We start from the raw sequence: 13,099 nt of genomic DNA on the forward strand, positions 1-13,099 counted from the left end.
GCTGGTTCGAGGTCCACTCAGCCTTCGTGATTAGAATTGAGGAGCTATCTGACGGTGAGATAGCGGCCCCGGTCTAGAAAGCCAAGAATAACGGCCGAGAGGATTCGTCGTGCTGACCACATGACACCTCGTAACCTGCAGGCCTTCGGGCTGAGCAGCGGTCGCTTGGTAGGCCAAGGCCCTTCAAGGGCTGTGGTGCCATGGGGTTTGGTTTGGGTTCACTTCCACCCTGTTTATGAGACTTCTTCAGTAGCTCTACAATATACTATTATTCCGTAATCTTTTCTCCTAAATATTAACAGGTAACTTACCGATAGTGATATCGTAAACTGCGCCAACTATCAACACTTCGTCCTTCAGAACTCACCTGTAACACACAGAAGGAAAATACAGTTAGCAGGATTGTTAACCCAAAATGTCTTCTTTATTATTATTATTATTATTATTATTATTATTATTATTATTATTATTATTATTATTATTATTATTATTATTATTATTTATTTTTACAATTTGCTTTATGTCGCACCGACGCATGAAGGTCTAATGACCACGATGATGGTGGTGTGATTGTTGTTTGAAGAAGTACACACTAACCAGTGGGTTGAGGCGCTGGCCTTCCGACCCCAACTTGGTAGGTTCGATTCTGTGCTCAAATACGTCACCCTTGTGTCGGTAGATTTACTGGCACGTAAAAGAACTCTTACGGGACTAAATTCCGGTACCTCTGCATTTCCGAAAACCGTAAAAGTAGTTAGTGAGATATAAAGCCAATAACATTATTATTAATCATAGGAGAAACATTGGAAGGGGTCCGACACTTCGAAAGATTGAAGGTATCGGTCAAGCAAAGACAAAGGTCACGAAGGGCGTGAAAATGAAAGACTCCCTAGGCCTCGACACGTAATACTGTAGGGGTTAGACAATAACAAGAGTTGACCAGGGGAGGTCGGATAGGATAGATGAAAGTCAGAAGCCTGACACAAGTGGAAGCAATGCTAGAACTCAGCTAAGGGCCCCGAGATCATCGACCCACTCCCCCAAGTTAAGAGCCCCTGGGGCCTCTTTCAGTCCCCTCTTACGACAGACAGGGGATACCGTGGATGTTATTCTACCGTCCCCACCCACAGGGAGATCAGAGACATAGATACCAATACCAGAATTTTATCCCGCGGGGTCATTTTACGCGCCGATGAAAACATAAACACAAATCTCACGCAATTAAGTACTTCTAAATGCCAATAACAGGTACGTTTCTCTGTGTTAAAGAAGAAACGACAGTACAACCGCGCAAGTACTTGGTCTACTAAGCGACTACTGCTCCTCTCGGCAGCGGTTCTTGGCTTTCTAGACCGGGGACGCTATCTCTTTTCAGATAGCTCCTCAATTTTTCTCGCGGAGACTGAGTGGACCTCGAACAAGCCTGAATTGGCTGCTGCTGCTGCTGCTGCTGCTGGTGGTGGTGGTGGTGGTGGTGGTGGTGGTGGTGGTGGTGGTGGTGGTGGTGGTGTGAGGAAGATTTGCTACCCAAAACCGCGGAGCTCCTGGACTCCTGTATTGTTTTGATTTTTCAGTTTAAAATGATTTCAAAATACCGACCAGGATAGCTCAGTGCATTTAAGCACTGGCCACGGTTGTCACTATCCACGAGACAGACAAATTTCATTTTTGTTTTGTTTTACAATTTGTTTTAGGTCGCACCGACACAGAAAGGTCTTGTGGCGACGATGGGATAGGAAGGGCCTTGGGGTGGGAAGGAAGCGGCCGTGGCATTAATTAAGGTACATACCCAGCATTTGCCTGGTGTGAAAATGGGAAACCACGGAAAACAATCTTCGGGGCTGCCGGCAGTGAGGTACGAACCCACTATCTCCCGGATGCAAACTCATAGCTGCAAGCCCTTAACAGCACGGCCAACTCGCCAGGTATTACAAAATTACACTGTCGGCTATCCTTGAAATTGCTTTCCGTGATTATTGTGTTGACCAACAGTTGGGAATCCTTTCAAAGGAAGTTGAATAGCTTATTCAGTACTCAGTAGTAGCCATGCCCAAATATTTCACCTTCTTCAAACTTTATTGGACATAAAGCCGGAAACATATATCATATTTAGAAATAAAGATGAAATAAAAAAATCAACACTGGGGAAAAATGGCTACAAGAAAAATGTTTAATTAAATAATATGACAAGGCTCAATTTTTACAGGCCGCTGCTTACAAATTCATGTCTGTTTCTAACTGCAACTGAAGAAATGTTTTGAATTACGTTTGATTACAAAATACTCTTCATCATCATCATCATCATCATCATTCAAGCGTTTGTCCCGTTGGTGTAGTGTTTGCTTTTTGGATTCTAGAACGCCATTTTGCTCGATTAAATGCGTCGCCTCAATTGAAATTTTAAAAATGTCAGCGTCAATGGTATCCTGCTATCGCTGTTTGGGTCTGCCTCTCGGATGATGACCTACAACTTGTAGATGGTAAGCACCATTACCTATGGGATTCGGTGCAGCACGCAGGACATCCCCATGACACAGAGGACTTTTCCCGAGCATTTTCTCATTAATTGGGACGATGCCAATTTTCTGCCTGATGATAGCATTCGAAATGTGACCAAGGCGTGAAACGTCCATTAAACACCGCAGCATACCTACCTCCATGATGTACAGACATGGACAAAAGTATTCATACCCCAACCCAACCCATCCAAAACAAAATTCTTTATTGCTGGACCAGTACGGAGTACAGGTCAAAATTAGAAACCCAAACGTATACCTTGTACAGCAGTGTATATTAAAAATCACAAAATAAACTGGAAGTAAATAACACTACATAACAAAGCAACAAATTCTTACTCCATGACACTACTTATCTGAACATAAGTATTCATACCGTATGCCAGAAGAGTTCACAACTCAATGAAGAAACAGATATTACCAGCTCGATCACTAGCACGCTTGTTTGCCTTTCCTGTATATTATTTCTTTTAACCTGCTGGGCATTGAGAACACCAGTTTCCGTGTTAGTTCATATGAAATGTTCCCCATTCTTATTGTAGTAACTGTTTCAAGTGTGTTTTACTTGTTATGTGGTGTTTTCTTAGTCTGGACTCCAATTCACTCCATAGATGTTCGATGGGGTTGGTATCCGGCGATTGGGGAGGTGTTTTTAATGTGTGCGGCGTGTTGTAGAGTACGCATAAACCAACAATTTGGCGTCATTGTCGTGTTGGAAGTAAAACTCATTAGCAATCCCAAGCTCTTCGGCGCTTTTGCGAACGTTTTCTTTCAGAGTGTTCACATATTGAAATCTGTCCATAAATACCAACTCCCCGACACCTGAAGCGGCCATTGAGCCCCACACCATAACCCCACCCCCGCTGTGCTTCACAGTGGTAACGAGGTTCTGCTCATCGAGCTCTGTGTTAGAACGCCTCCACACTAAAATGTGTCCATCACTTCGGAAAATATTAAATTTACTCTCATCTGTAAACATCGCTGTCGACCGAAACGCATTATCTTTCGCCACATATTCTTTTGCAAATTGTAGTCTCTTCCGTCGATTCATTTTCCTTATCTGTGGTTTCTTTCTTGGGACTCTAGATCGATACCCAGCACGATGAAGAACCCTCCTTACTGTTTTGTTTGACACTGCATGATGGAAATATTCTGCCAGCTGCGATGCTATTGCCGAAGATGTAGTGTGTGGTTGTTTTTTAATTGTGGTTACTATGGACCTTTCTTCTCGTGCGGTCAGTTTCTTCGGACGTCTACTTCTTTTCCTGCTTATAAGAACATCCTGTCGTTTTAACCTTTGCATGATGATTTGCACAGTTGGTTTACTTCTTCCAATGATGTTTCCGATCTCGGAGTAAGATTTTCCTTGGTGGTGAAGGCGTAGAATAAATCGTCTCTCTTCAACAGACGTTTCCTAGGTTTTCCTCGTCATTGGACTAGTACCGTCTATGACCAGCTGATCAGTCCGTCTCTGTCTGCATCTACTACACAACTAATGCCGCGGAACAACACAGGTTCCTCTTTACTCGTTCAAACCCCACTTTTACACGTAAGGTATGAATACTTATGTCCAAACAAGTAGTGCCATGGAGTACAAATTTGTTACTTTGTTATGTACTGTTATTGACTTCCTGTTTATTTTATGCTTTGTCAATGACCCCTGCTGTACAAGGTATACGTTTGGGTTTGTAATTTTGACCTGTTCTCCGTATTGGTCCAGCAATAAAGCATTTTGTATTGGATGGCCATGGGTATGAATACTTTTGTACATGTCTGTACATACAGTACATTAGATAACTTTCTACAACACAAGGATAAAGAGTACCATAGCGAACAGTTGCTATTTTACAAAAAGATTCTTTGACACTTAAACGAAAACAGGTGAAAATGAAAATTGGTGTTCTACTGTCTTGGTTATTAGCCAAGCAGTCAACCTCACTCTTGCTTCTTCACTGAAATCGGTACTACCCCGCAGACGAGAAACCAAGTATCTCTAACACATTGTCTTCTTTAGATATTCACTATTGATTTGGATGTTACTGTCACTCTGGCAGCCGCATGTCACCAAGTACTCTGCCAATTCTATCATTCCAGGCTTAGACCTGATGCTGTAGATCATGCGGGTGGTGGTGGTCGTGGTGGTGGTGGTTGTTGTGGTAAACATGACATCATCAGTACAAAAGCAAGTTCCAAAAATCTTCATGCTAAAGATCTCGGGTGACCGTATCCATAACACATCTGAAAATTAATGGTGACAACATAGAACCTTGGTGAAAACCAACTTTTATGGGAAAGCTGTCTGGTACGTCAGCGGCACACACCTCATTTGACTGCTGGTGCCCAGGTACAGCATCGGAACCAATTATTAGTTGCTCTGGTACAGCATACTAGATTAGTTGGTGAGGGAGCCGATCAAAGGCCTTCTCAAGATCAAGAAACGTCATGTACCGAGGTTCTCTTTTCTTCCAAAGTACGACAGACATACTTTTTAAACGTAGTCTTATGTAATTTAATAATACAGAAACACCAACATTCATTATATAATTTAATTTTGTGTTGGTATAGCCTCTAAATGGGAAGGGAATGTTGGCTTTCTTTTTCACTTTCATCTGTTGCAGTTGAGTAATGCTCTGCTGACACCTCTTATTTCAAGAAGAACAATAGGCAGCATCTTATATGAACATGGGCAGTAACTTGCCGTCCCCTTTCTTTTCAGCTCATCTTAATGTTGAACACCATTAAATTCTAAATCATGTGAACAATTCTATAAATGGTGAAACGGATGTTTCCAAGGCTCAGATTAGTTGTTGTGATATCCTTTGGGATTTTTCCGTGTGAAAGAGTCAAACCGCAAGGAAATTTACCTTTTACGAAAACTTTGTTTCACTTCCTCAAAAGTGAACCTCGGGCGACCACGACTGTTCTTGTAATTTCGAAAGATTTTAATTCAACTGACCGATGCTTTGTTGATAAAATGATGCTCTCGTTCGTTAATAGGAGGCTCACTACGCGCTATTATATTTTAAGAAGTTCATGTCACCATCATTGCTTCTACTCTTGATTTTTCTCGTCTGTGAGTTAGGAAAACAGAAAATAACAAGGTCATCAGGTTAATATACTGTAATAAAGGGAGGGATATTCATGACAAATAAAATGAAGAGCAATGAAAGCCAGACAAAGTCTACAAAAGAGAACAGAATCGAGTTGGGGATGTGGACTGACGTAGGTACTTGTATAGACGTATTAAAAATAGATATAAAGTTACCTCTTCACTCACCATTCTTTAAGGGCACCTGAACTTGAACAGTAATTAAAATTCGCATTTCACTTCACTTCTTTGAATAGAAAAAGCTCTCCTGAATTCCAAAATATAAATCGATATTTAAATATGGTGGTAACACTGCAAACCCACCCAACCCCTCCCTCAGCTGCCAGCTAACATTACATTTCCCGAAAGTGACATTTTAAAATCTTTAGCTTCATTTTTTATAGGAACAAAAAAACTAAGTACACTTCTTTAATTGCCTAAGAACTACAAGGATGAACGGCAAAAAGTATATTTTCCACTAAAAGATAAAAGTATGGCACAATTTACCTACTAATTTTGAATGGAGAAGTATTTTCTTTCTCTGGGTCTATTTTAACATAATACTTTGGGATACGCTCGTTAAGTCTTTGTATTAATCTGTACAAATACAGCTGTGACTCCGTGAAAATTATACCTCAAGGTGTGACAGAAATTTGACCTTATGTGATTTGATGCTATTTGCATCCCTGTTGATGAACAAAGAGAGACAACGTGTTGATACTTAACATTAACTAAGCCAAAGTACATGTTAAAAGGTGAGTAAAATTTTGTAGTCTTGTAACAAACAGTTTCTTAAATAAGAGCCGACAATATGGGCCCTACATATCTGCAGGGTTAATATCCAATATATTGTGCTAACATTTGATAATTCTGCATTTTAATTTATTGTTATTAGTATTATTAACATTGTATCTTGACCAGGAGAGAAATATATCTGGTCGCCTGGACGTGAAAAGTAATGAAAATTCACATTTTACTTCACTTCTCTGAATAGAAAAGGCTTTGTTGAATTCAAAATAAAAATCGATATTTAAATATGGTGGCAGCTACTCCCGCCGAATACACGCGACATAACGTCCAGCGGACCCTTTAGCTGAAAGGTCAGCGTAGGTACCGGGTTCGAATCAACGTAGGGTCGGTGGGGGTTGGCATATGGCCGCCTCCCTCTGGTTCATGTACTGTACGTATGTACTGATTTGTAAAACTATACGCTAAATAAATAAATAAATAAATAAATAAATAAATAAATAAATAAATAAATAAATAAATAAATAAATAAATAAATAAATAAATAAATAAATAAATAATATTGAATACCATGCATAATAAAACGCATATTTTAACTGATAAACTTATTTAACCGATGACAGGGAAAAGAACTGACATAACTTAAAGTTTGGGGATGGAAATGGAAATGCTTAATTGTTTGGAAGCACCGACCTTGCCATATGGAGCAATTTTTAAGGTTTGCTGGTCGACAAGAACTTTCCAGACTTTATATTTCTGCCTTGCATATGCATACTATGAGGGTTTTCCAGAAATATGTCATGTCGTGTCAAGATACAATAGTCTCCGTGGTTCAAATCCTTGTGGTCACTCCATGTAAGATTTGTGCTGGACAAAGCGGGAGCGGGACAGGTTTTTCTCCAGGTACTTCGGTTTTCCCTGTCATCTTTCATTCCAGCAACACTCTCCACTATCATTTCACTTCATCTGTCAGCCATTAATCATTGCCCCAGAGGAGTACGACAGGCTCGGCAGCCGGCACGATTCCTATCCTCGCCGCAAGATGGGGGCTTCATTTATTCCATCCCCGACCCGGTCATTGACTGGAAAACAGGTTGCAGGTTTTCATTTCATGTCAAGATATAATCCCTACTGGATATTACACATACTGTATAATTACACTGAGTTTGACAGATCTGTTGAATGTATCGAACAACAGGTGGGCATGAAATGAAACACCAAGCACGCAAGCTTACACAACAACAACAAAAAAACAGCAACATGTACCACTTTTCAAACTTATTCGCCCGTGCATGAACGATGGCAGTAAGAAAATCAATTGTCTAGCTCTCCACAACATTTCGCTAGCTCAGTGAACTCGAGTCAGCTCTAACTCCCAGTTAGAGGAGAGTGACGCATGAGCATTTATACTCCTTCAACACGAGCGTAACGTTAGGTCCTGCAGGGCCTGCAATGCAGGCGGGCCTGGGCCTTTAAGGGGCCCCGTAGAATCCTCGCAAAAAAAAAAAACTAAAAATAATATTATATATCAGCAGCTTAACTGTTAAACCACGGAGGTAGCCAAATAAGACCTATTAAAAAATATGTTTTTAACAAATAACCTTACAATAGTGAATAATCCATTTGTTTACGGTAGATAATTTGAAAATATATTGCACATTGTCTACCTGATGTAATTAAATTTATATTCGTTCTTCGTAGGTTTTGCATCTTGAGGGGGCCCGAATGTCTATTTTAGCAAGCGGGCCCGTGTCACATTCGTTACGCCCTTGTCCTTCAACCGCGTCTGAACGAATGACACATCGTACTTTCGCTGTCCCATCTAGGCCATATAGTTTTAAGGAGTAGTGGAAGGTAAACTCAGTTATAGTCAAAATAAATGGACCGAGCTCGATAGGCGCAGTCGCTTAAGTGCGGCCAGTATCCAGTATTCGAGAGATAGAGGGTTCGAACCCCATTATCGACAGTCCTGAAGCTCGTTTCCTGTGTTTTCCCATTTTCACACCGGGCAAATGCTTGGGCTGTACCTTAATTAAGGCCACGGCCGCTTCCTTCCCACTCCTAGCCCTTTTTCCTATCCCATCTGTGTCGGGGCGACGTAAAACAACTTGTGAAAAAAATGGATAACTGTGTGTAAAATTGAAGATTCACAAAGGGTATTTACTGTCACCGGTGCTCTTCAATATCTACTGTGAGTAGGTCTACATCAGGGCCTCTCCGGGTGCATGCGCCAGTGGACTGTACGGCGCAAGCTGCAAGAGATGAATTCACTAGGTTGACCAGAGGCAAACTCCCACTCCTCTTTCCCTACATCTGTCTCTCCCGTTCGCCTGTATCCACCCTTCTCACTTTCCCCGCTGTATCACCCCTCACTGCAAGATGTTTACGAGCGGTGAGCGGAGATACTCAGTTGTATGGGACAAGGTTACCGGAGTTAAACATCTCTTTCTTCAATTTGGTTTGAGCAGACACAATATCTTCTCTAGCCCTTCTTTTCTTTTCTTTCTTTCTTTTTTTTTTTTTTTTTTTCAATTATACCAGTAATGTCTGGAGCAAGGGATCGGCTGACAGCAATTCTGAGCACGTTCTTTAAACTACAATCAGAAATACTCGCACGCAATCCAGTTTTCGTAAAAGTCAAAACAGAAAAGAAACCTTTCACATATGCATGTGGAACCAAACATAGAAATAATCTTAGCTGCTTCTTGATGCAGCTTAGGAAAATCTTCCTTTGACAAATTCTGGTAGAATTCGAGCAAAGTCTTTGTATTGAAAAATAGATCATTTTGATGATCACGTAATTATTGACCCTCAGATTAAGCATTTGGCTTTATTGTCACGACTGAACAAAAAAAACCCACGAAAGTTCCCAATTCGATCGGAATGGATTTTCGGAAGTCTGCTTTCTTCGAAACAGGTTGCTCCATTATTATGTTGTTGTCTTGCGCTTATCTATTTCACTGATAAACAAGCCGTCTATCATCGAAAGCTTCGTCGCTCTTAGCACATTACACTGTCCGAGTCAAGCCGAGTTTAGCCGAGTCGGACCGATGCACAGTGCACAGTGCCTCTGCGCCTCGGTTTGCACGCGTGAGAGTTTGGGCGTTTGAGAGGCCCTGGCCTACATCATGAGAGGTAAACTTGAATAATGGGATGACGGACTTCCTGTTTGTGGGAACATATCCACCCTAAGTTATGCAGAAAATACTGTACTCATCGCCATCATGAGATGGAAATGATTGAGCGATTACTCGTGGTAAAATGTCCCTACTTGAATTGGATTGCAGATTAACAAAACCAAAACCAAAATAATGATTGTTGAAAGGGCCAAGAAATTAGCCAGCGCAGACATCTCCTAGGAACTGTAAAACATCTAAGAAATGTCATACCGTGATCAAGTCGTTTCCAATTTAGATACCTGCGCTTCTGAGATTATGAGAAGAACGGCTATGGTCAAATGAATTTGTCCCGTTTGTGAAAGGATCGTTCGTTATCTCGTTATCACCGATAAAGAGAGTAGTATATAGCCGAGATGTGGACTCTCTGCGCTACAGGCCTCAAGACAAAAAACATTATTTTGAAATGTGGTGCTGGCGAAGAATTTTACGCATACCTTAGATAGTATTTCGTACCAATGGCCAGCTCAACCTCAGAATTAGATTATCATCAATGTGTAAACAAAGAGGTTTGCACGTCTTTGAACATTCTGTGTAACTCATGAATGACAGCTTAGAAAACTAATCACCGTTAAAAATGGTTCCAGGAAGAGAGATCACGGACTAGTTCCACTCGATGGTCGAATATTATCAAGAATGTAACTGGATTGAAACTCTGTGCAGAAGTCTGGTCAAGAACTGCAAGAGATGGAGAAAAATGAACAACAGCCTCTTCAGATATCAGAATCCTCATAACTGAGGGAAGGGTAAGAGAGAGAGAGAGAAATAGGGAGTTGAAGGTGAGAGGCTTCCACTGAAATTAACCTCAACATCGAATAGGACAAAAGGGAAGTGTCCAGACGCCTTTGCTCCTAGGAATTCTCACATACTCATTGCTCTTGAATGCTCAATGAATACGTAGGCTACTGATCTTCCCAGAGACGGTAATCTCTATTCTAAATTTCTCATGGCAATCTCACCTAAGAATCCAGAAGAGTCAAACACGCCTCAGTTAGCTAGCATCAAGTCAGCAATGTATTTTAACAGTATTGAATTCTTTAAAATAAGAATGTTATTGGTTTAACGTCCAACTAACTACCTTTACGGCTTCCGGAGACGCCGAGGTGTCGGACTATTTTTCCTGCGGGAGTAGTTTTATGTGCCGGTAAATATACCGTGACGATTTCATTATTTTGTACTGAAATGAAATGTCGTATGGCTTTTAGTGCCGGGATATCCCAGGACGGGTTCGGCTCGCCAGGTGCAGGTCTTTCTATTTGACTCCCGTAGGCAACCTGCGCGTCGTGATGAGGATGAAATGATGATGAAGACAACACATACACCCAGCCCCCGTGCCTTTGGAATTAACCAATTAAGGTTAAAATCCCTGACCCGGCCGGGAATCGAACCCGGGACCCTTTGAACCGAAGGCCAGTATGCTGACCGTTCAGCCAACGAGTCGGACATTTTGTACTTATTATTATTATTACTATACATACACACACATACATGCATACATACATATCCCGTGAGATCTCCGAAGTTAAGCAACATTGGGTGTGGTCAAGATTTGGATGGGTTACCACGCACTGTTGGTGGAGATAAGGGAATGGAGGGGGCGGAAAGGAATTGGCCACCCTACCGTACGTAAACTGCGGCTCAGGCACACCTCCGCGGAGGTTTGGACTTGCCTTCGAGCAGAATAAACCTTACCTTACCATAAATACATCATCATTATAGACCATTATGCCTTTCAGCGTTCAGTCCGAAAGCCTCTGTGAATTTACTAAATGTCGCCAAAATCCTCTATTTTAACCATCGTCGTCTTGGTCTCCCTCCATTCGACTCACATGACCAACCACCGAAGCCGGTTTATACGTACAGCTTCGTCTATCGAGTTCATTCCTAACTTAGACTTTATCTCTTCATTCCGAGTACCCTCCTGCCATTGTTCCCACGTTTGTACCAGCAATCATTCTTGCTACTGTCATGTCTGTTACTTCTAACTTATGAATAAGATATCCTGACTCCACCCAGCTTTCGCTCCCGTAGAGCAAAGTTGGTCTGAAAACAGACCGATATAAAGATAGTTTCGTCTGGGAGCTGACTTACTTCTTACAGAATACTGCTGATCGCAACTGCGAGCTCACTGCGTTAGCTTTACTACACCTTGATTCAATCTCACTAACTATATTACCATCCTGGGAGAACACACAACCTAAATACTTGAAATTATCGAACTGTTCTAGCTTTGTATCACCAATAGGACATTCAACTGTTTAATTTCTTACCTACTGGCATCAATTTTGTCTTCGAAAGGCTAACTATCATACCATACTCATTGCACCTATTTTCTAGTTCCAAAATATTAGACTGCAAGCTTTCGGCACAATCTGCCATTAAGACCAAGTCGTCAGCATAGGCCAGAGTGCTTACTACATTTCCACCTAACTGAATCCATCCCTGCCACCTTATACCTTTCAGCAGATGATCCATGTAAACTACGAACAGCAGAGGTGAAAGATTACAGCCTTGTCTAACCCCTGTACGTACCCTGAAACAAGAACTCATTCTACTATCAATTCTCACAGCAGCCCAATTGTCAACATAAATGCCTTTGATAGCTTGTAATAATCTACCCTTAATTCCATAGTCCCCCAGTATGGTGAACATATTTTCCCTCGGTACCCTGTCATATGCTTTCTCTAGATCTACGAAACATAAACACAACTGTCTATTCCTCTCGTAACATTTTTCAATTATCTGGCGCATACTAGAAATCTGATCCTCACAGCCCCTTTGTGGTTTGAAACCACACTGGTTTTCATCCAAATTCCTCTCGACCACTGGTCGCACCCACCCTTCCAAGATGCCAGTGAATACTTTGCCTGGTATACTAATCAATGAGATACCTCGATAGTTGTTGCAATCCCTCCTGTTCCCATGTTTATAGATAGGTGCAATTTTTTGCCCAATCTGAAGGTACCTTACCAACACTACATGCTAATCTTACTATTCTATGAAGCCATTTCATCCCTGCATTCCCACTATACTTCACCATTTCAGCTCTAATTTCATCTATTCCTGCTGCTTCATGACAGTGGAATTATTTACCATCCTTTCCACTTCCTCAAGCGTAATTTCACCAACATTTTCCTCATCCCCATGAGCTTGGTGTTCGCGACACCACCAGGAAGATCTCCTTTTACGTTGAGAAGATTTTCAAAATATTCCCTCTACCTCTTCAGTGATTCCCTGTGATCTATTATGAGTTCACCTGAATAACCCGAAACACTGTTCATTTCCTTTTTCCCTCTCTTCCTAAGATTCTTTAATACTGTCCAGAAAGGTTTCCCTGCTGCTTGACCTAGCCTTTCCAGGTTATTACCAAAATCTTCCCACGACTTCTTTTTGGCTTCTTTTTACGTTTACAAGCTGCTCTTACTTCATCATTCCACCAAGATGTTCTCTTTTTCCCATCTTTACACAGAGTCGTATCAAGGCATTCCCTTGCTGTTTCTACTATAGCATCCCTGTATGCCACCCATTCTCTTTATATATCCCGAACCTGCTTAATGTCCACTGTTCGAAAC

General features: G+C 41.4%; 1 long non-coding RNA gene across 1 annotated transcript in view; it reads right to left on the bottom strand.

Annotated features, from left to right (window-relative positions):
- Positions 1-310: 310 nt before the first annotated feature.
- LOC136878817 (uncharacterized) overlaps positions 311-13,099 on the bottom strand; it is a 409,179-nt gene continuing 396,390 nt past the window's right edge. Inside the window, exon 4 of the long non-coding RNA XR_010860843.2 lies at positions 311-367. This is a non-coding gene — a long non-coding RNA (uncharacterized lncRNA). The remainder of the gene's footprint in view (positions 368-13,099) is intronic.

Source organism: Anabrus simplex, chromosome 8 (genome assembly GCF_040414725.1).
Source record: "Anabrus simplex isolate iqAnaSimp1 chromosome 8, ASM4041472v1, whole genome shotgun sequence".
Lineage (NCBI taxonomy): Eukaryota > Metazoa > Arthropoda > Insecta > Orthoptera > Tettigoniidae > Anabrus > Anabrus simplex.